The 24,214-nt window shown below is 32.4% G+C and overlaps 1 long non-coding RNA gene across 1 annotated transcript; it reads right to left on the reverse strand.

The window, feature by feature from the left end:
• Nucleotides 1–1,717: 1,717 nt before the first annotated feature.
• Nucleotides 1,718–23,982, reverse strand: LOC149488410 (uncharacterized). Its single transcript, XR_016315652.1, has 3 exons — nucleotides 23,920–23,982; nucleotides 7,847–7,939; nucleotides 1,718–1,806 (listed from the first exon to the last, which is right to left on the reverse strand). It is a non-coding gene; the product is annotated as an uncharacterized LOC149488410 (long non-coding RNA).
• Nucleotides 23,983–24,214: the final 232 nt, after the last annotated feature.

The raw sequence follows: 24,214 nt of genomic DNA on the forward strand, positions 1-24,214 counted from the left end.
AAGCTAACTTTTGCACAGGTAACCATCGTCGTGCAGCCATTTACGAAAATCGCCATGCCATACTTTTCGGACGATTCCAAATGGTCGCCATACCGCCGAAAATCTGCAAAATTTTTTTATTTCGCCTATCTTTTTGTACCAGTATTGCATTTGGCTTTTTGGAGAGTATTTGATAAAATGTGACCATTATTATATTTGCCATACTTCTAGTAGGGGGAAAAAGTGCTGTCATACTTGAAAAATAAATTTATTATTAATTTATATAAGTGAAGATTTCCAACACCTAGATCTTTGAAATTTTGTATTTATATTCGTTGATCCTCAAACTTACAGGAAAAATAAGTGCCATACTGTTACAAATCGTTTGACTTTCGCTATTTTCCGATGAGTTGGACTAACGCCCACGCGACTAAGCCGCCGGTACCAGCGTTCACACCATCATTTTTCTTTTTGTCATTGCGTACTAAGAACCCTGTAGAACCGCCATCCTGTTACAAATGACTCGAAATTTTGTGTCAGTATCTCCCGGTCTAATAGCTTTCGTGAATAGTAAACAGAAGGCGACGTTATCGTAATTTAATCTATGCGCAGATGAGGCCGAGTACAGACGCGTTGAATGACAGACACAAACATAGGAACAAGTGCGCCTGAGCCGCGCCCGTCTATAAATATTTACGTTAGGAAACTCTCCAGGCCAATGGTCGGTGCGCTGCAAGTAAATAAGAACGCATTCTTATCTTTACATTTGCGTATGAAATTCATATACCGTGTAAATATATTAACTACACGATTCAAAGAGCGTGCGTCTGTGCAGCAGCTGTCTGTGCAGTGTGCTGTCTACATGAAGCATGAACTTTTAATCTAAATACAAATGGATTTAATATTAAAAATAATATTACCTGAAACCATTTAGTAGTATCGAGATTATTATTAAACGCCTGCATGTGTGCGTAAATGATTATTAAAAATCAGGACGCAATTTAAAAACTCGTTGCACTCGTTGTGAATTAATTTCTGTTAAACAACCTTTCTCTTATCACTTGGTACGTAACATCATAAATTCACGGTTTATGTACCTACCCTGGATCTTGCTATTTATCGATCAGGCTACATGATCTCCGAGATTAAATTGTGTGTAAATTATTAAAATTGTTTCGTGATATTTGGACTTCATTTCTATAGGAAAGCTCTTTTTGGTAGGTATTACAGATAAGTAATACCTAAATGAATTTTAACTAGGTGCCTATATTATATAATAAATAATAATGTAGTATCATCTAAAATTATATTAAAAATATTTATTCAATCAAAATATCATACATTTCCTTCTATGGTTAGATAAGAGTCAATTTTTAATTATCATCTCAAGGTTTCTAGTATGTCATGAGTTCACGACCAAGTCAAACAAACACCATTGCCAAGATAAAATTTATCGTGGCTTAGAAGAGTTATTTATTCTCTTTTTCATATAATTTACTGTTATGATATATATTACAATGTCTACGACAGATTTATCACGTAGCTTATTTTAATCTACAGAATATTTTTTTGTTTAACACTTTTATCGGAAATATAATATTTACGCAACATATAACACAACCAGATTAAAAACATGACTCTACATTTCTATTTCTCAATATTTCCAACTATATTATCTCCTATGATTACATAGAATCAATTATTTTATTAACATATTTCCTATATACATTATACATTTAGCATATATTAAAGTATAATTATATTATTTCACAATATTCACCTTGTCGTAAACTAGCTAGCGACGTCTGCGTGAACGGGCACTGTAACCTGTAAGCAAAATGTTAAACACAAACTTATAAATGAGATAACTATTTATATACGAATAGTTTTTTAGGCAATAGACATATACATTTGGTTTTCCAACGCTTTTCACTCATAAATATTACTTATTTATTCAAGTGCATTTAAATTATAGTTCGCTACATAATAATACATAGGTAGGATAGATAGAGATACTACACATTATATAGAGTACCATACAGTTAAATAAAGCTCTTAAGGAATATTGGTTACATAAACAAAGTGTGTTCTGTATGCATTTAATAAATTTTGAAATCAATAAGTAATACGTAATAAGGTTAAAAGCAGAGCGTTTTAAATGTACTTCTAGTTACAGAAAGGTGAACACATGCCGGTCTATTTCGAGATGCCGTACTCCACCCATCATTCGCATTGACAAAGCCCTGCCATTCCCTACTTTATTTGTTGGCCTTACTTCGATACGAATATAAATAAATCCTTTCTAAGTCATTCGATACGGCGGAAAGTCACGAAGTTTACATAAAATAGGTGATTTGCGCCGAATGCCACGGTTTTTTCCAACCGTCATCGGGGTGTGGAACGCACCAACCCACTTATATTTGATCGAAAAAATATGTTTACAGGATTTTTTCTTTAACGATTAAGAGACTTGGACGTGTTAGCGATCGTAAATTCTGTTTTGTGTTTTGTAACAATTACCCGTGTTTCCGTAGAGCTTGATTTTAAACAGATTTTTGCTTCGAAAATAAATGGCACTATGATTAATGATCTTGCTATAGACCATTTGTTTACTGAGTAACTATTACATAAACTGAGGTAAGTTTATTTTATTTAACAAAAATACCAATTTCTATAAAACAACCTTGTACACAAGTACAATTTTGAAGCTCTACATAATGTAAACTTTGTTATCGACCTTTCAATTCTATATGCCACAGCCACGCTCCTATCACGATCGTAGTCTGAAGTATTTTTTTTGTTATTTTGATTCAAGTATGGGTAAATAGCAGCATAACTATGGCACGGAGCACTCGACGCGACATTTACGACTCAATTCCAAAGCAAAGGCAGCCGCAGCCGGCGACTATTTTCATTACCAATTTAATTAGATCTATCGCCACCGCTACGTTAAAAGAAAAGCTGCGTGATATTGAAGGGTCTTCTTACATTGGATATATGGAAAGGTTCAATGGTGTGGTGACAGGACGAGTTTGGATGCACATATCTCAGCCTGTCGGGTCTCGTTATCTTAACAATTATTATTTTTGTTTTTTACAAAACGCTCCCACGCTTATACAAAATGATAGTTTAATATTTTACCTTCTGTTATAATACTATGAGCTGTCCAAGAATGTAATCAATACGTTTGCGCAAATTTGAATATTGCGAATAACATGGGATGATATATCGTAGCGTAAACAGATCTGTTTACGTAACATAAAGACATATTTACAATAACAGTAGGAGGGGAGTGTGAGACTGTCCGAGAGTTTAATGGCGCGAAAACTGACTGGATCATATCCCTGAGTTTACGACATGAAAGCAAACGGCCGATTCATTTGCAATTCTAACTGCGATTTAGCAACGGTTCAACGGCGATATTCCTACAAACATCACAAACGAATTTCATATTGAACATTATTCCTGAAACCAGACATAAGATATTTGGACTCTATCGCAGCGAGTACTCCGAGAATGGCCGCGTAGCAAATATTTAACTACGATGTAATATCAGTATGTGTATTGATTCATGCGATTTGTTATTCCATAGATTAGTTTAACCATATTTTGCTTTATTCATGCAAAATGTGGTTAAACTATTATATTATATTTTTTTATTATGGAGTCCAACGAATTAACATATACATATCGTAACGTATATATCTTAATTCATTCGACTCAACATACCTACCTGATAGCTTGTCGTAATATAATTTATATCTTATTTGAATAATAAAGTGGATGCAATGAATTATTTAATAGCAAAAGCCATCGACCACCTAATGTATACGAGCGCAGAAATGAAATTTCCCATCGGAACTCCCTCGATCACTTACCTACCAGATTAGGTTCTACGCACTTGACGTACATACTAAGCCATGTGTTACTCGGTGGTCTAGCCAATCTGTATTCGATTCACTCATGCAGCTGATATTATCGTCAAGGACAAGATTTGTGATTCGTTCGATCGCCCGGAATAGATCATCCGTTCGATATACGAGTCAACTGATGAATTAGAATGTCAGTTTGTAACATTTTCATGTGAATAACCCAATTTCAAGCGACAATTCTGTGCCTCCAGTGAATAAGGGAATAACTCAAAAACAGCACTTTTCAGGAGAGACAAAAAACTATATATCAATACTAAATATTTATTAATTCAAAATTTTAAGCTTGTATGTGTAAGATATGATGTTAGACTATATTTTTACATATGAACACATATTGTAACAACCCCATAAATATACTTTTTTCGTGTTTTTTTGTAGTTGTGGCCTTATGAACGAGTACTTCATGCAATAACTCAATGTATTCACATACTTTTTTTTTTACTCTTTGCAATATAACGACTTATGCCCTTATGCACTATGTTCATAATCGCACAACACGACTTATATTATTGCCAGTTTTGGTTTTATAGAAATGATGTGACTTATTATGCTTGAAATTTGTGTACTTTATGACTCAATTGAGGCATTTTAGTGGAAAAACTATGCACGTAGCTTGAAAAACGAATGAAATAAACGGGTTTTTTTATCGTTATTAGATAATAAAAACAAAACAACATTTAGGTATTTATGCATTTAACCCTAGAAGTCCAATCTACGTAAATTTGACGTATGAACTCTTCTATATTTACCATCGAATCGCTGCAAAATCCAGAACCAACTTATTAGCAGTCTAGACCTAGCAGTACATAGTTGGCTCATCCAGGTAAATTCCGCAATTTGGTTGTAAAGAGGATGTTGTGCGTCATTTTTACGTATAATTAGGCTTTTCGTAACTTTTAAGATTGTTTCAAATTTTTATTTTGTGATTTATTTGAATAATTTTTTTCTAAGTTACGTTTCACATGATATCTATAGTATTATACTATAGATTGAGTATAAAATGGAATCCAGACAACTTTTATACTAGGACGAAAAACCTTCAATTTTAGTACCTAAATGACGATTATTGTCCTCCGCTGGATTTGGACTTCAAGCAAGGGGATTGGGTGGCTGAAGATGTTGTCCGGAGTAAAACCGAATATGTTATGGGGTTTTGTTACCCATGTATAATGAAAGTCGTAGATTGTAAAATAAACCTTTAATCGATCTTTCAATAATACAGTACTATGTTGTTTATGCTATACAGTGTTTCACCAGTCACCACAATGAGTCTAGTCTGTACAGGTTAGCAGGAGACAATCATTGAGTATTGGTATTTAATATTGTCCTAGTGAAAATTAATCGTCGAATCAATTTAAAATTCGATCAAGTGCGTTCCGTTTCGGAACGCCACAGATAATAAAATATAGATAATAAAAGAATTTTAGCAACGCCACAATGTCATGGTGGTATACATTGAGGATACAAGCAGTATAAAGAGATAAGAGAAGCCCGAAAACCATATTCCTGTATGTTCAGTTAATACAGGAAAAGTTATAGGTGGTCAGTGGCGATATTTTACGGTATGGTATAGAATTTTAACAATTTCTATATCATATGATATTAAAATAATGTAGATAAATAAAGAAAATACAATGAGCCGCAAAGATTTTATGAAAAAATTAAGCACAGATTTGAAGGTGCCTTGGATGCAAATACGACTTGTGGCACGCACTTTGAAGAGACTCTACTGACAAAAGCCCAATTTTTTCAAAATATGTGGTACCAGAGTATCCATAAAATGTTTACAAAAATGCAGGACCAAAGAAGTATCGATATTGCGGATTTTTTCCTATAAATAAGGCAAATTACCAAAGCACAGTGGCTAAAACGCTATAAGCGGAGAAAACGATATTCATAATAATTGTCAAGACTGGTTATAAATACTTTTTTTTATGCGACTATTATAGACTATAGTATTATTGTCTTGATTATTGTAGTTAGATAATTAAAAAAAAAGATTAAAAACGAGTTATTTTTTAAAAACTTACCCAATTATAAGAAGAAAATATAAGTTTTACATTTTTGTTGGTTTTTTTTAGATGATTCAATTATCGTTCTGTATTTATATAAACAAAGAGTATAATATCATTAAATGCACTTAATGTGTTAACTGTATTTTTAATATCTATTGCAAAAAATAGTTAATTTCCATAGAAATATATTAGTATCCCAAGTTAACTGATAAATACCTTTTTTTAAAAATATAAAGATTTGTTGTTGCAGATTTATTGAAAAAACTATTTAAAAATAATAAGGAATAGTGTGTGTTGTTTCCGTGCAGTATTCAATTAATAGACCAATATCAACACGGCAATAATGCCAAACTGTCTCATGTCGTCACTTGAACCCAAAGAGTACTATAATAATCTTGAACCAATGACACTAAAAGAGTTGTTCCTTTATGCTCATGTTAGAAAAATGACACAAATGCGTTTATACTAAAATAGTGTTAGGACTGATGGAACAAAATGAATTAAGTCTTTATTCAAAAAGTATAACTACACATACGTCTTTGTGTTCGTGGGTACTTTTGACTCGAGACGAATAGTTCCTTTGCGATTGCCTAAAATGATGGATAAGGTAACTTATACCGTTAATCACACCCTACTTATACCGTTTGGGTCATTCGAAAAAATGGGTTAGGACGCAGCTAGAGATATGACCTTTTGATATGTTGTGTATTTTGACGAGCTGAATCCAATGGTGCAATAAAAACCAAAGGGAATAACTCGTCTTACTCCCTTATTCACTGGAGGCACAGAATTATTGATCGCCTCTTTTTTATATTCATTTAAAATATTTTTTTTCAATTAGATCATTATTTCTAGTATGGATATGTCGGTAATATCCATACATACTAGAAATAATGTATCTTTTTATAAAAAAAAAACTTGTTTTCCTAATTATCCTTCTATGTAATAATATATTTTATTAATAACGGAGCTATTTGTGTAATTTAACAATTAATATGATGATTTATTAATATTTGTCTGACAAGTTCATGCACGACGATGTGATTAAAATGTCCCCGTCGACATTACAATCGCTACAATGTTGTGTGACTTTTTGTATATAATTTGCTCGGCGATAAATTAAAGCATTAAATTAACATGCCGCGGCAAACTTAAACAGTATAATGGTACCCTTTCAAACCATAATTTCCTTAAGTTATTAACCATGTGATACAATAAGTTCTATGTCTTTCAAAGGGACGGCTTTTTGTCACATAAGATTAATATACAAGCGTAGTTGTTATATATACAATACAAGTTTTACCTATATAGACATGCACGTATTCCTTCTTCAGATTTTACGTGCATTTTAAAGTAGGTATATAAAAGGTCTTTAACCTTAAAACACACATATAAAGTAAATTTTAAGGCGTAATCCTAACGTAATAAAAATGCAAAAAAAGCACAAACTTTGACAACGAGCACACGTCTTCTCATGCACATTTTATGCATTTCGTGCTTCTACCTGACCGTTTTATATCCACACTACAAATACTCGTGTGAACAAAATATTCGTTGACATATTTTAATATCGTCCCAAGTTTTGCAATAAAAATGAATAAATTTGGGAAAGGGAAGTGAAGTAAAGTAATAGTTCAACCACAAATTGAAATATGTACGCACTGCGTGTTACATGCAAATAAACTACCTATTTTTATTGCTAAAGGAAAGTTGTAGCATGTTTGTAATCTCCATACTATATTATTTCGTTTGTATATTCAATATTTATATATATTAAGCAATATAAGTAATAAACTGCCCCAATTTTTTGTTCTCCAAAAAACGTGTTTATATTATACGCATCGCGATCAACTGTCTAGATAAATATGAAGCCATAATAGAAAGCAAAATAAAAACAAAAATAAAAGATCAAATTCAAACCTTAGTATCATGTTCTGTGTGGCGTCGTCGCCTCACCTGTTAGTAAGGGCCGACCGCGAGGCTCACCGCGCTCGAACCTTACCCCCTACACGTCTGAAACAAAAAATACAATAGTAAGTTTATTTATTTATTATATAAATAAATAATATTATAAGACAGATATTTGAACAGAGGTTGAAAACTCATGAACTAATAAAAGCTGTTCAAATGTAGAGACCCACTTACGACGTTTAGGACTTATTAAAGTGGTAGGTACATGCAGAGACAGTTTGGAATATAATTTTCGTAACATAAACTAAGTTTAAGAAATGAAAAAAAAAGAATAAAAAGGAGAAATGTCAAAAAGTTCTAATAAACTAGTTCAGAAAATAAGTTCATTCTAAATAAAGTATATACAAGTACAAAAATTAATCTAAACTTTGTAACTATTGAAAAAAATAACCAAATTTTATAACGTATAACGTTACAATATTGTAAACAATGATTCCTTTAGTTCATTCTTAAGTAATTTTATGAACATTAAAAAGCCTACACAGTTAATACTCATTTAAACCCAAGACGCTTTTTTACTAGTAAATTATGTTTAAATAGGTAACTCATTATTTGCGACATTGTATTTAATGGAATACATAACAAGACACGGTTGTTTTATTTTTTTTCTTAAAAATACGTAAGTATCCATATGATTGAAGTTAATACGTCGGTAACTTAAACATTTACAATAAACATATTATATTACTAGCTTCCGCCCACGACTTTGTACGTGCATCCCCGTTTTTCCCCGTTCCCGCAAGAATTTCGGGAAATCCTTTCTTAGCGGATGCCTACGTCCTAACATCTACCTGCATGCCAAATTTCAGCCCGATACGTCCAGTGGTTTGGGCTGTGCGTTGATAGATCACTATATCAGTCACCTTTGTGTTTATGTACCTATTATACTATATATACGTATATAGATATGTCCCAGAAAGAGAAAATAACAACTTTATTAGTTTAGCATCCCAGCAATCTTAATACTATTATAAAGGCGAAAGTTTGTTTGGATGTATGGATGTATGGATGTATGGATGTTTGTTACTCTTTCACGTAAAAACTACTGCACCGATTACAATGAAATTTAGCACACATATAGAGGGTAACTTGGATTAACACATAGGATAGGTTTTATCCCGGAAATCCCACGGGAACGGGAACCATGCGGGTTTTCCTGAAAACGCGGGCGAAGCCGCGGCCGGAAATCTAGTATATTATATTTCAATCATTTCGTTGTTTTAACTATATTAAGAATGTTTAAAATAGCTCATGCCTTCATAACAAGAAGATCCTTTTGGGGTGAAGTAATTTTAAGAACTGGTAGGGCATGATATTTATCTGATTCTTCGACACAGCACAATAATATGTGGGGTAATTATAGAGTGGGTTATGAATACGTGATGATATGCCTGTATGATTATTTTTAAAATATGAAGCGAGATGGATATCATCATCATAAGAAATATAGGACTATTTTAAGCTCGTCTTCGTATGACGGTGGCAGATGAAACTTGAAGATTTCATACTGTAAGTAAATGGTAAATATATAATAAGATATATATTATACCTACTGATCGATAAATAATACGTAATTTATAAAATTGTATACTATCAAGGTTAATTGTTTGAATAAATACGATCGTTTTAAACTTCCTTACCATTTTACAATACATTCCAAACTCATAAAAAATGAAGTGAATTTAAAGAGGGTCGTAGAAAACTCAAGAAATCTCAGTAATAAGTGCCCACGAGTACTGAATTTATTTTATCGTTTGTTCCACTCAAGGAATAAGACTGTAAAGCATTCCCAATATTTTCTCGTAATTTGTCTTCGTATTTTTTCGTTGTGGTCATAAAATATTTACGGGGATTGAATGAATACAGGAGTGGTGAGGTACACGGTTTCCACTTCAGTAAATTAATTTATGTCCCGAAGAAAATATTATTGTTTACAATATACTTAATCAGGGGAAAGCGGTAGTCAAATAATTAGAATAATGTGCATTTATTTCACACCTACATGGTAAAATAATTGTGTGACTGAAGTGACTGAAATTTTACCACATGTAGGTATTTGCTCCGAATCGTAGTTGAGTATTTGAATGCATAAGGTTCCATAAAGTATCTATATAAAATGTACATAAGGAGTCATACAAATGAAACCATAGAGAATGATAAATGACTCCACGTCAGAATGTAGCGAATTGCATCCTTATTTGGGTACATTGCACTTGAAGGTTTCGAAGAACTGCAGTATCAAGGATCTTGCAAGTCGTTACAGATGCAACGATGTGCTTTTAGATAGCGTTTAGCCTCGCCTCGAGCATAATTAGACAGGTTGTTGACTGCGATAAACCGTGCCTACATGTTATATGTTCTTGTCAACATAATAAGTATTTACTATAGCAGAACCACTTCAAGCAAACCACCACTTATTCACATCCTGACTTGTTAGCGCGAATTAAAATAATGAAGACAACTCAGTACAAAGTAAATAGTTAGCGGTCGCGCTTTGTAATCAGACAGGTAGAGTATAAAATAATACTCATTAATCAGTATAACTTGCTAATGCTCCTATTATAATAAAAGAGGCGAAAGTATATTACTTTGTAACTAACCTACACGGCTATGAGAATAATTGTAGAATGTAGAGTCTATAATAATGTCACACCTACACTCGAAACAGTGTTCTTTTCAATAACGACTAACAATAATAATTAACAAGCACATTAATTAATAATATGTAGCGCTATGGGTATAGCTATTTTGTTTTTCTGAATAATTTAACCTTTTCATATAATTTCCCATTATTTTATACTTTAAAAGCTATCTTGTTCCTTATGCACATATCAAATGAAATTAAGCAATTTGCTCTGAGAGCCAAGATACCTTAATATTTATTTTGGCGAGTGCATAAGTGCATTACGTGAAGTTTTATGGAGTTTTATGTCATATTTAGGGGGCGGAGATAAATGCATCTCTTTGTTTTGCAGGTTTATGTCCGAGTTTATTACGATATGTAACCGCTCGCTGAGAATAATCTTTATATTTACATAGAAGTAATGCTATAAAAATCCAGGACATGCTGCCTTCTAACCGTTGAATAAATTATAATACAGATTCATTGAATAATATAATATTTTAATACCTACATTTTATCCTATAGGAAGGTTCCTTCATTTATTAAGCATCAGATAAATAAATACATGTGAATGCAAATATTGTTTCTATTGGCCTTACTATCAAGCTAGTGGTTGTATTATTATCTTAGATTATCATTTATAAACCATATTAATTTTATTACAGTTTTCTAAATTCATTTTGTTTTAGAAACTCTTTTACTTCGTACGTAGATATCGTAGCCAACTTGGCATACATTTCGAAATTTAATTTTCAGTGAATGCGAAACCCAAGAAATTGCATTATATCGGTTATTGCACATTGCAATATGAGATAAGCAGGGAGGGAATTTGACCGCCCGCTACGTTTCAATATATTCTGACGACATGTGTCCACGAGTGGTTTTGTACACTTTTATTAAAACAACTCACTTTGTTTATTTTGGTTTAAATTATTAATATTCCTTGTTATTATTAAGATCACGTATGTCTATTGCCTTGCATAGACATAAAATAGTATTGCGTTTAATATTTTTATACCTATGATATAATGACAGAAATTAAAACAAAATATGTGATTTACATTCTAATAAGAATTAAAACGAAGAAGAACAATTAAGAAACATACACTATCTATTAATTAGGAGCACACACGGAATTCTTAAATTATCTCACCACCATGGCTTGCATGAAAAAATCTTGTTACGTTGGTTACCTACATCTGGCCTGAAAATGATTTTAGCCGCGCTCCTAATTCTGCTACATTTGCGAAGAACGAGCGAGCGGCGCGCTTTTCATCTCAGAAGCGCAACATTTACATTTTCGTCTCATTTATTTGCTATTTCGGGCCAACTCAGCCCTCCCCTCCCCTCGCACACCCTCGACCTCCCTACAATGAATAAGTCTTTCCGTGCGTCAGACGAGAGTAAAAACGGAATTGGGAAGGAACGCTCTATAAAGTCTAATTAACTTTGAAGTGAAGGCACAAATGTAAGGAAATATAAAAAGGTCCGTAGGAGAGATGAATTTACAACGAAGCTTCCTCACAAATTCTTGTACACAACACAAATTAGACAGGCAACAATGAACATCCTTTTAAATAAAAATAAATCTTGTTAATAAATAAACGTAAATCAAAACGACAATATTCATTTAGCTGACGCTTGCTAAAAAAGGAAGCGGGGGACGTGATAGGAATTTAATGCATTTCTGTTTATATTGAGATATTTTCAAAGAAAAAACCCTACGTTGTTATTCAGCGGTCGTCTCATATAAAAGTAATGTATCCCTTTTGTCTCGGGGCGGCTCCCGTTTCCTAATAGAAATTATTATATTGCCACCCCCTTGCTTGTCATTCGCGGGCCTACCTTTTAGCAGGAAGCAACTGTTTTTCGTGATTCAACTATAAATTCGACCATTGAGTCACTTTTTAAAACCATCAAGCTTCCAAACCATAATGGCATAATTAAAGATTACAAAAAATATTATATAAAAGCACATACCTAACCACTGTAATTAGGTTAAAGCATCTTGAAGTAGGTATATACGAACCCATAAGCATAGGTAGTTGTGCTAATATAGAGTTCCTACAGATAATTTTATACCTGCGTAGTGCGTATATTTATTTTCACTTCTAAAGTCTAAACTTACCATCGTATCTAACCTAACTCTGAGGTAGGTAAATATTTTACAATATATTCTACAAATTACTTCAATATCTGAATGTTACCTACATAATATATTTTTATGTTGCGCGCACATCTCGGGCCAGATTTCTGATAGAAAAACGAGTGAGGCCCAAACCGCCCCCGAATATAAATCGCCTTGTTATATTTTCCGGGACATTGGGATTCATGGAGTTTGTGAGCCCTGACGACAAGCTTCTGCGAGAATAGCTACGTTTCCATATATTAACGTCAGACTTTTTTTCTATTATTTATGATAAGACAATTTATCAGTTGCAAATTATTAGAATCAGGAATATAATAACTTTATGTTTATTTAATTTAAATGCATAGCATTCATAGTTTTCATCGAAAATTCAGCTTAGATAAAGAAATATAAAATTTGCTTTTGATATTCATTAATTTTCATTACTTCTTTTAATTAATATTCACGTTCTGTTTTATCATTGCCAAGACATTATCCACCATTGCCCCAAAATATTATTCAGAAATATAATGCAAATACAAACATCGTCAAAATATGTATATCAATGTATTTCTTCCCTCTTTAGGCGAGGGTGCTTAATAGCCCTTATTTCGTCCATCTCCTTTGTAATTATAATGCAAAATTATTTCATAAATTTAAGCATTGTAATAAGAAATGTTTGTTTTTTTTTCGGATTAAACGTAACATAAAGTCCAGGTTTACCTGCTTTCGGATTATACGTAACATAAATTCTAGGTTTACCTGCATTATATCTTATTTTGGTAAAATAATTATAACAGTATCTTGATTATGTTATAACCCATTATCCATTAATTATAGAGGTATATTATAGTGAGGTGCCAACAACTGATTGCTTTTAATCCTGTCAAGTAAGTTAAAAACAAGTTCTGTCGTTGAAATTAAGAAATAACAATTTGCATTTAAATTAGATTGTCGTTTTTCCATTAGTTAGGTTAGTTAGAAAACAACGACTTCAACACATTTGACTACATCTATCAATCATTTTCTCAACGTAGATACTTATGCATTTTTGTAAACATTTTTTTGTTTTCTATTAATGCAGACTCTAACAGTAGGCATACCTACATTCTTGTGTGTTGAACTGACTTTACTACAATATAGCTTATAATGCATACTAAATCGTTTCATATTATTCGATGTGTTAAAATAATACAGAACAGGACTTTTGGGCAAAATAATTTTGAATGACAATGAGTTGATAGCGGGTTACAAATGAACAAAGAAAGGTACAAAGGACGGTTACGCAACACGACAAAGGGTGAAAGGCTCTATGAATATGAATGAATTGCTTGGCGAAATTGGGCCACATTTCAACTTTCCCATTTTTTGCCGACAGTGTGACCTATTGTTTACAATTTATCTGGAACAATCTGAAGAACAGACATTGCAAAAAATAGATACAGATTGTGGAATATAAATTGGAGTGTTCGGCTATTTTAACACTTTTGTTATATTTTATACACTTAATTGTAATAAAAACAAACAGAACAACAAAAAGTGTCATCGCCGCATCTACAAAATTAACGACATTATTTAGTTTAAATGTTTTATAATTCAGCCAGCTCCCTAGTGTGAGAAAATCATTTCAGTAGAAAGTTTTACTGCCGCTTTTGTGATTCTCCGGGCGCCTAATTTTCTCGATTTTCCCAGTTCCCTCGACCGTTTGGACCGGGTATTTATTAAACGGCCGGGTAAGGGCGTAACTTTGTGCGGACCGCAAACTAAGCCCGGCTATGCTTCTCTAAATGAAGATTTGGCTTAATATCGAGTGTACGTTGAAACGTATGTGTTGTTATACTTGTAATTTCTGAATATATTTAACTAAAAAATTTTTCCAACTGATATTTATAGCTATTTGTTAAAAACAGTTCGTAAATATAAATACCTAAATAGTCGGCATTATTCTCATATTTTTAAACTCTATCTTTATAATATTATTGGTAAGCAGTATTAGATAGAGAGTTATCAGTAGGTAACACAACTATAGATTATACATACCTACCTACAAAATATAGATATTAGTTAAAAGACTATATACCTATTTGGTAGAAAACTTTGTATTTGAATAATAAATGAGAGATATAAAGTTTTAATTTACCTATCAAAATAGCGCATTTTCAAAACAAAGGATAACTTCTAATAGAGCATATATACATAGTTATACAAGAATATCGCATCCATAGCTTCCAACTCGCCGGAAACCTTATCTCAACTCAACTTAAGCAACTTACATCGTACAACTTTTGTCATAACGAATCCCGGGATATGTTTGGAAGCTCTAACAGTAATCTCGATTTACTCACGTCCTAATAAAGTATAAATTCTAATGACCTAGATAGGTGGGTACAGCCTTTTTGAAATAGCATGTAAGCTGAGCTAGATATACATAAGTATAGAAGTTTCAGTTTGTATAAAACTTAAACCGACCGCATTTTAATCTTATAAGTCCACATTCATTTCAGACTAATGATAAAAAATAACTAGACGAGCAGGTGCTTAGTTATAAGCAGTTAGTACTTAAAGTAGGTAGGTACTAAAAAAATATAAAATCATCATTACAGATTTATTTTTTTGAACTGTATCTAAATATATTAAAATAATTGCTGTAATTTAAATATTCGTAGTATATAGGCAACGTATTCTGTATAGTTACCTACCTACATTGGGCTGAGGTGTAATGAAAAACCGTCTTCCATTCTACCGAGATGTGGATGTTGAAAAAAACGATTTAATTCATAAAAATACGAGACAGACGATTTTCAGATATGTTTGCGGAGGGCAAATGTGCCGAATCGCTGAGCGAGTAAGACGATCGTAAATCGTCGAACCGCCGACGGATGAAAATAAGCGAGCGACACGATTCACTTGGAATCACAAACAATACTGTCTGTTCTTGTTTATTTTGCTTTGCTGGATATATCATTGTTTTTTTACGTTTTAAGACTTGAATGATTCAATGATAGCCTTGTCGCCATTCCTAAATGATACCTATATATTATAATTAATTTAGTAATTTGTGTCTCTATCGACGTCTCTACATGAAAATAATAACGACGTTTTACTTTGTTTAAGGCCATGCGCAGACGACAGACTATCCGTGACGCACTTTTTAGTCTGTGAAAATAGAACCTATGAAATTATATGCAGTAACGCACACGACGCGCAAAAAGTCCGGCGCACAAAAAATCCGTGTAATTCGGGCAGACCGCACCGCGCCGCTCCGCACAAAAGTGTGTGAAAAGAATTGAACGTTTGCTTCAACGCGCGCTAACGCAGACGGCGCACACTTTACACGATTTCCATAGCGTCTACGTCCCTACAGCTCTGCCGACAAAATGATCGAAGATGTGCGTCGTGTGCGTTGAGTCTGTGAAAAATCCGCGACCGACTTTTTGCGCGCCATGCAGACTTTTTGTGCGCCGCAGACTCGATCGCACAAAAAGTGTGCCGTCTGCGCAGGGCCTAAGAGGAAAAACAAGATAGATAAACTTAATATAAAATATTAATCATTGACATTTAAAAAAATATAGCTAATCTTTACAACTACGGAAAATAAAATTGGTTTTATTCTACAATTATGAAATTTAATGAGTTTTATGGCATAAAAAACGAAATCTCGTGCAAATTTGTATTTTCCAATTTAATTCCACCCATAAAAACACAGGTGTTTTAAACAAAATACGTTATATCGATTACGTTCAAAATGACATTGGATTATAAAAATACAATAATCATAATCCGTAAGAAGTAATCAAATTTCACCGTTATGTTATTAAGATAAGGTGGATATTAGGTTGTCAGGTTGGTCGATTAGTTTGAAAAGCTCCAATCGTGCCGGTTCGGACGCGCGGCTTTTATAAATACACCGTGCGGCAACCATGTTGCCTTGCGCGCCAATCACAGAGCATCCCGACGAGATGGAGCATGGCGGATACCTATGGGCATAATCACTCCCTATTATCATATCAGATCAAAGGATGGCCGTCTGGATTCGGCTTGGACCACAATCAAGAATTTTAAAATGCACTGAGGTCAACGGCGACACTCAAGTCTCAACGATCATTTTACCGTGTTTACGGAGAGGAAACATGGATTTCGTTTTAAATTTATTTTTAATTCTCATTAATTGAAAAATTCTGTATCAGAATTGAGACATGTTGAAAATAAGTTATATTTCTTAGCTATGAAAACATAGTTTATGTAAAATACTAGAATGTAGAGACTCTCATTAATAGGTCTAATATAATATTATGTTGTAGAGTTTTGATAAAGTTTTTATATTATTCTTAGGCTGTAGAATAATACAAATGTCTCCAATAAATGAATTTATTTGTTATTAACCTATTGTTATGTTTAACAAGCGAGCAGAATTTTAAACATCCACAACTGGTTTTAATAAATTAGGTGTTAACTACTTACTCATGTATCGATAGAGCTAGTTTAATAGTTGTCTAATGACAAGATAACGAGTCGAGTATGAGTGCAAGTAGATATTTACATTTAAACGAGCTTGATAAGTCTGTGACTGAAATATGGTAACAGATGTTTAGGGTGAACGACCCTCAGTACACTCCCGCGGCCCGCCCGCTCGTCCGTGATTTATACATGCGCCTACGCAGCTTGTAATCGATGTCGAGGAAAATTTCTTAATTTGGTAAGAGTAATGGTCCCTGCGGTAAATGAAGTCATTAACTGAGGTAATTAATTGAATCTGTTTGTATAAAATAATGTTACGATATACAATATAACGCGGGCACCCTTTTAATTTTATATCGAAGCTCACTGCGATCTGCATTATCATAAACTGTCATTAAAATTTTAAATACAACCTGAATTTCTTTGAAAAATTTTACCTCTCTTAATATCGCTCTTTTATTCAAGAATAATGCGGTAGTTAAGCAGATAAGTAAGGAAAATATAAAAGAGAAAAATTCCTTCCTTTGTTTCCATCACGTTATTATTTGGACGATTTAATAGACAGGTTGGAGGGCCGTGGATTGCTCGAGGTGATTTAAGAAAATTACATTATAAAAAGTAAAAAACGAATGGCTAGGGTGGGCGCGGCGTCTCTCAAAGACATTATTATAAATTTACCAATTTAAATTCAAATATGAGCCCGTCCATCCGACGCTCGAATCGAATTGTATTATGATCCAATATCTCATATTTCGAACCCATTGTTGTTGTTATTTTATGTTAAGATAATATAATACCTATGCTACTTGTATAAATTGTAAGTTTAAATGAAAACACGGTCTTTAAACAACAATATGCTAGTCAGTATTATTTACGTTTTACTACCGTCTATTCTCAAATTGGAAAAGAAAACACGAGTCGAATCTACGAGTAACTGAAGTTAAACAGTAAAAACTTTCTTTGTTACCCGATACTATCGGTAACTCCTCGAACTTAATTCTCATTTCAGAGGAAAACTGCGAACGAAGGGTTAAATGACATTTACGAGACCCAATATCTACCTTTACCTACATTACTTTAGATTAACGTTATATTAAAACATGGCAGCCGGATTAATTTGATCAAAATCGTGGGCGGTATGAAAACTTTTTAAATTAAAGTCAGATACGGTTAACGCTGGTAGATTTAATCTTTATTCGGAATATTAATATTCGTTTTATAACTTTTTGTGGGTTTGCGTTATGTAAGTTTATTTTAGGAATTTCCCAATGTATTGGAAAATAACGTATCAAATATCTACCAGTGTCCATTACCTACTTATAGAACATCATGGGATTTTACAATAGGGAAAATAAGTATTTGTTTTTTTACCGAAATTCACAGGAAAGACGAAGTTTTATAAGTAACTACTTCTAATACTTTTACAGTTACTGTTTTAAGGAGTTTCTTAACTTTATTCTTGTTTTTATATAGCTACCTATATTTCCTAGTTAGTTGTGAGCATACAACATAATTTCAAAAACTAAATGTATTTTAAATTCAAGACTCTACATTTTGCTTTACCAAAGATTTTACGTTATATGAGCACAGCTAAAGCGGCGTTAAATTATAAGTCTGATTCCGAGCTCCGGGTTGCAATTACGAAATATCCAAGCGATCCAATTAAAACGTTTATCCGCAGAATTCCGCAGGCAAGGAAACTTTCCAAGATTCCTTCATCCACGCTTCGTCGGCTAATGACTTCGGAATTCTTAAGATATCTCTCACTCGCAATGTTACTCGCTCTACGGCACGTTGATATAGCACTTATATCGATGTAGGTTATTACATTTTTATCGTACAATAATATTACATGGATATTTACATGCATAGAATCAATTAGTTATATGTACGTCTTTATCAGTGTACATCCTGTAGTGTCGTTTAGTTTCAATCGGTATCTACCTATAGGCATGGATAAGAAAATTATCCAGAACAATTTTGCGTATCTCGTTCATAATAACCCTGTGCATGTGGTAGATAAATCATCGAAATAATGAGATGTAAACATCGAAAAACCGTCTTAACGTTGATCTATGAAAGTAAACAAATGGTTTGGACTAAGTAAAAGGATAAGGAAAGTAAAGCTATTGCGGTAAGAGGGGCCATTATCCTAAACGCAGAGCGCTCGGCACGCATCCACCATATTTAACTAAGAGTAATATAAAACAATATGAGTGTATCGCTTAAGAGTTCGCTACATAAAGCTCGCCCCGAGAATAAATGGATTACTTATGTCCGCGGTGCTCCATCTAGCGGGGGGCTTCCGAACTGTATGAGTTATTGTTATTGCGTGGATTTCCCCGCTTCCGATGTGTTGCCACTTACGCCCCTATCGTGAGGAAACTCGTAAAAATCTGAACGTCTTATTAAATTGATTACATTTACAAATGTGTACAAAAAGGTACCAGAAAAAAGCATTTAAATCATGTAAGTATCATGAGATTTATTTACGCATTTCAAATAAAAAGGATTGTATCAAACTGTATAGTATTTATATATTCTAATTTGTAGATCCTGAGATCGTGCCCTTGATATATAATGATATTGAAGTTAAAGTACAAGCCGTTAATGTTTGTAAAATAATCTATTCTGGGAGAGTGATAGTAAGGTCTTATTAGTGCGAGGCCGTAAACCCTTCGTTACAAACGCATATTTCATTGAGAACATTAGAACACCCGCGTAGACGCTACTGCAACAAGATAGTTAAATGCTTACATTGATCATTGTACTGATTTCACTCAACTACTGCTCATATCAAGGGATCTTCAAGATAGTGCGAATAAAAACATACATAATGATACGATAAATCAATGTAAAACAAATCTGCAAATATAAGTAATATATATTATCTAGTTAATGGTAAGCACGCGAGCTCTATTCATTGTCGTTTTAATAGCGCAGATTTCATTATGTTGTTGAAATTCTCAAATAAATGTAGACATGTCTGATATTTAATTACAATTATATTATCCTACCTAGACGGGTAGGTTCTCTATGGTTACCTATTCGGTTTATGATAGGAAAATTAATTATTTACAAAGAAAAAAAAATGACCTATACCTACCTTCTAATTAAAAAGGGTAAAAATATTGCTTCATATAGGTAAGTATTATGAACACTGCAAAATAATAACATAAGTTTATCGACAGTGTTTTAATACATGTTTACCTACCTATTGTCTCCATAAAAACGTTTAAAGAACGGCAGATAATGGGTAATTTGTTCATACGTGGGAATTAACTTGCCGTGAAGTAAAATCATAAACTTGAAGCGAAGTCCGTATCAGTTTTTAATAAGATTATATATCCGAGACCACACAGGATGCCACAAGACTGGTTACTTTAACTTGATAATTCAATTCAAACATCCATTAAGATGCCATAAAACTGACTTTGGTATATTATTTCTTTTAATGCAAGCTCGCTTGTGATACTCGACTCTATGATGAAAAACTTATACGCAAGTTGATAAAACGCAAAACTTCATAAATAACAAGTCTCCTATTTTTAACGTATATTTTTTTATATGCTAGAGGTTTTCTTAATTAGGTCCATAGGTAGGATATCTACATTTAAAGTCAATAAAATGGAAAACATTTTACCATTACCACTACATTAAATTGCAGGTGTACAACGTACACCTGAATAAGTAATTCATACCTATATAATTTCCACCGTACCATCCATAGGTATATAATTTTATCTTTTAGTACCTACCTAGATATCCAAGTTTAAAATTATAGGTTATACGAGGATATAATACTGCCAGTAATTATAAAAATTTAAATAAACCTGATGGCACCTTTTTTTAAGTGGGGAAATCTTGCCTAAGATACCCACGGCTCCCGGGGAAGGAGCCATGGGTTATGTCGGATTCCTACCGACTAAAGCCCCACCGTGTACCTACCAACGCGCTGCTACGGGATGCGGGTACACTTTCGCCATCTTCCGCATGAACCTGATGACACCTAATTTATGTTATTATTAACACTATCTTGAATTTTTAAATAAGAAAACTCTCTCCTGGAAATTGAACGATAATAAACATAACGAATTAAACTTGAGATAATTGCCTAATAAACACGTAGGTATTTTAAAAAATGACGAATAATCCGGATAATCCGGTAATCCTCTATAATCCGGTATAGAAAATTTGATCTCTAATTTTTTAATTCTATCTAAAATATCAATCGTTAATTCATTTACTTTATTTACCATTTCCTACAGAACGCCGCTCGCCTCCGGTTTTTTACCCTTGAGTAAAACGTTTGAACCAGCGCCAATTTAACACACACGCACGCACTCTGTTTATTTTATTACTGGATTTTAAAAGCAACATTAAATTATTAGTCAAAGCTATCATTTTAAACACAACACAACTGCATTAAATCTAACGGCGTACTGACTCTTTGCAGCTTTCTCTTTACTAGCAAAAAACTAATTTGAATTTTAATAGAGAATTAGGTCAGAATTATTTTCTAAGAATCGTACGCACAATATGAGCAAACATAAACTATAGTTTAAGTAAATATAAATATAAATCTTTAATAAATCTAGAAAATTAGTAAATACGCCCCAGTGAATGCTGAGGCACTGATTATCTATACCTATATAATATGATAAGAAATATTATTGTATTTTAATTGAAAACTATATGAAGTAAGCTCGTAATTAGTAGTTAGTTATTCTTAGAAGTAATCATAATTTGTTAAAGTGAAGGATATATTGCTTACAATTGATTAGAGTATTTTTTTATTACTTTAGTGGCCACATAATTTGATGTTTTGACGTAGGTAAGTAAGAATTCCAATGTACTGTGTGCTTATTATTGTAAATAAAATTTAAACACATTAAAACTGTGACTTTTAAAAACACACATAGTACATCTGTGTAGGTACGTACATAAATTGACATAAAAAAGCTAATTTTATTAGATAAGTACCTACTTAGGTTAGCTCTACCGTGGCTCTACCTATGGTTAATTATTTATTTTACCTATGTAACTAGTAAATACTTATCAAAAAAATATTGGCATATTGTGTTATATTATAATAGAAACTTTTAGCCCGGTTTTCTCAAAATTTAAAGTAAGTACATTAAGAATAATGATCCTTATACGATTATTTGTTACAGCGCCACCTTGCGTGTACTACTTGAACTTCCATGATTAAATTCGGTACTGCGAGCTTTTTGGAGCTTTCATTCACATACATTGAAGCATAATTGAATTTGATCAAGAATTCAAACTTGATAATTTTTATTTAATTTAACATGCCTTCAATTATGTTTTTATTTTTTAATTATGATAATAAAAAGCGCATTTATGAAAAAAGGAATAATTTAAGTTGAGTAACTTACTTTATTTTTAAATGAAGAACCCATTTAAATTTTATTATATGATATAAATCAACAAATTTCAAATTCTGGCTTGGTAAAAAATAAGCTAACTATTGCTTCTATAAAAGAAATATTTCAAAACTAACAGGCAAAATAATTTTAAACAAAAATATTTTGCATTGTTGTTACTTTGATTTATCCCAAAAAATAATACATTTAATGTAGCAATATAGAATAGTAAACCAGTAAAGTTTGGTTTCAACGCCATCTCCTTAAAAGTAAGCGAACTAAAATCATTCAGCGACATCAGAGAATGCAAACATTTATTCCAATTTATTATTTTTGAGATTGATTTTTTGCCATGCGCTTTGTGAACAATAAAACTGTTATTAATAGAAAATATCATCAAGATTCATCCTGAACATTTAATTTTATATATTTTGTGCAACATGTTGATGTAAGTAAAGTTTCTTTTAGGTTTCTGCTGGCGGCTTGGCACGCGTCGTTAAAGGAAATTCCCATGGGGATGAGTTGATTCACCGTTGTTAAAAATTATCCTATTTCTAGCCTCCTAATTATTTGGACACAAAAATACGTATCATAACATGAAAAAAAGACAGCAAATACATTTTCCCATATTTGAAATATTAAAGTAGGTTATATTTTTCATCAATTTTAAATGCTCAAAATGCATAAAAAATATTTTCAAAGTCATGTTTTGTAATACTACCTAATAAAATAAATATTTTAGAATGAAAAAATTAATTAAAAATCAATCCCTCAACATACTTATTGAGATACAATAGTGAAATTATTTTGGTACATACATATATGTACATATTATATTATACCAAGATATAATTTATTATAAGATTGAAATCATTCGTCGTTTTTTTTTTATACAAAAGAACCAAAAGTTTTGTATACCTGAACTTAGAGCCGTCCCAAATATTACAAAATGTAACGCACACACGTTTAAAGTTTCAATGTGTGTTTATAAGTGATGCTATTACTTGTTTCGAGGCGGCGCCATATTTGTTTATCATCTATCTCTTTTACTCGTGTGTGAAATTACATTGGCTGGTGAAATAGATATTATAACATTATCTCTTTTTCGTAAGGTAAAAGCTCAAGTTCAAGAAGGGGAATGAAAATTTAAAAGCTCTACATTTTGACGTGTTTATATTGTTGCACTTATATTTTTTGTTTTTCTGCTCAAAAGAAACAATTAATTTCACAAAATTATTGTTTTCCTTCAGGTATTGAAAATTGTTTGTTTTTTACCGTATAAATACAAAATACAAGAAAATATAGCAACAAAAAAGTAAAAACAAACAAAGACCCAATGAAAAGTTCAAGTTCCTTCATAGTTACTTAATAGTTAATACATAGGTCTATTTGCTATACCTACTACCTAAAAACATTTTCTACTTACCCAAAAATTAACACGTGTATGAGTTGATTTACTTTTCCCTTTTACACCATCTTGAAAAGATCTGAAACAAAAAAGTCTCCGATAAAGTTTAACTGATATTGCATACCAAGATCCAATAACCTACATGTACATAAGCATTTTTTTTAATAATTTATAATCAGTAAACATTATTATATCAGTGTGGATATGGAAACAATCTAAAAAGTTGATAAGTACCTACCTATAAACTTTCGTTATATTAAATAGTTTATTATGGTCGCGTTTCGATTCTATAAAGTTCATATCTCTACATAAC

Source organism: Colias philodice, chromosome 5 (genome assembly GCF_061535455.1).
Source record: "Colias philodice isolate Cphi_HAF_F1 chromosome 5, ilColPhil1 Martin Lab GWU primary, whole genome shotgun sequence".
Lineage (NCBI taxonomy): Eukaryota > Metazoa > Arthropoda > Insecta > Lepidoptera > Pieridae > Colias > Colias philodice.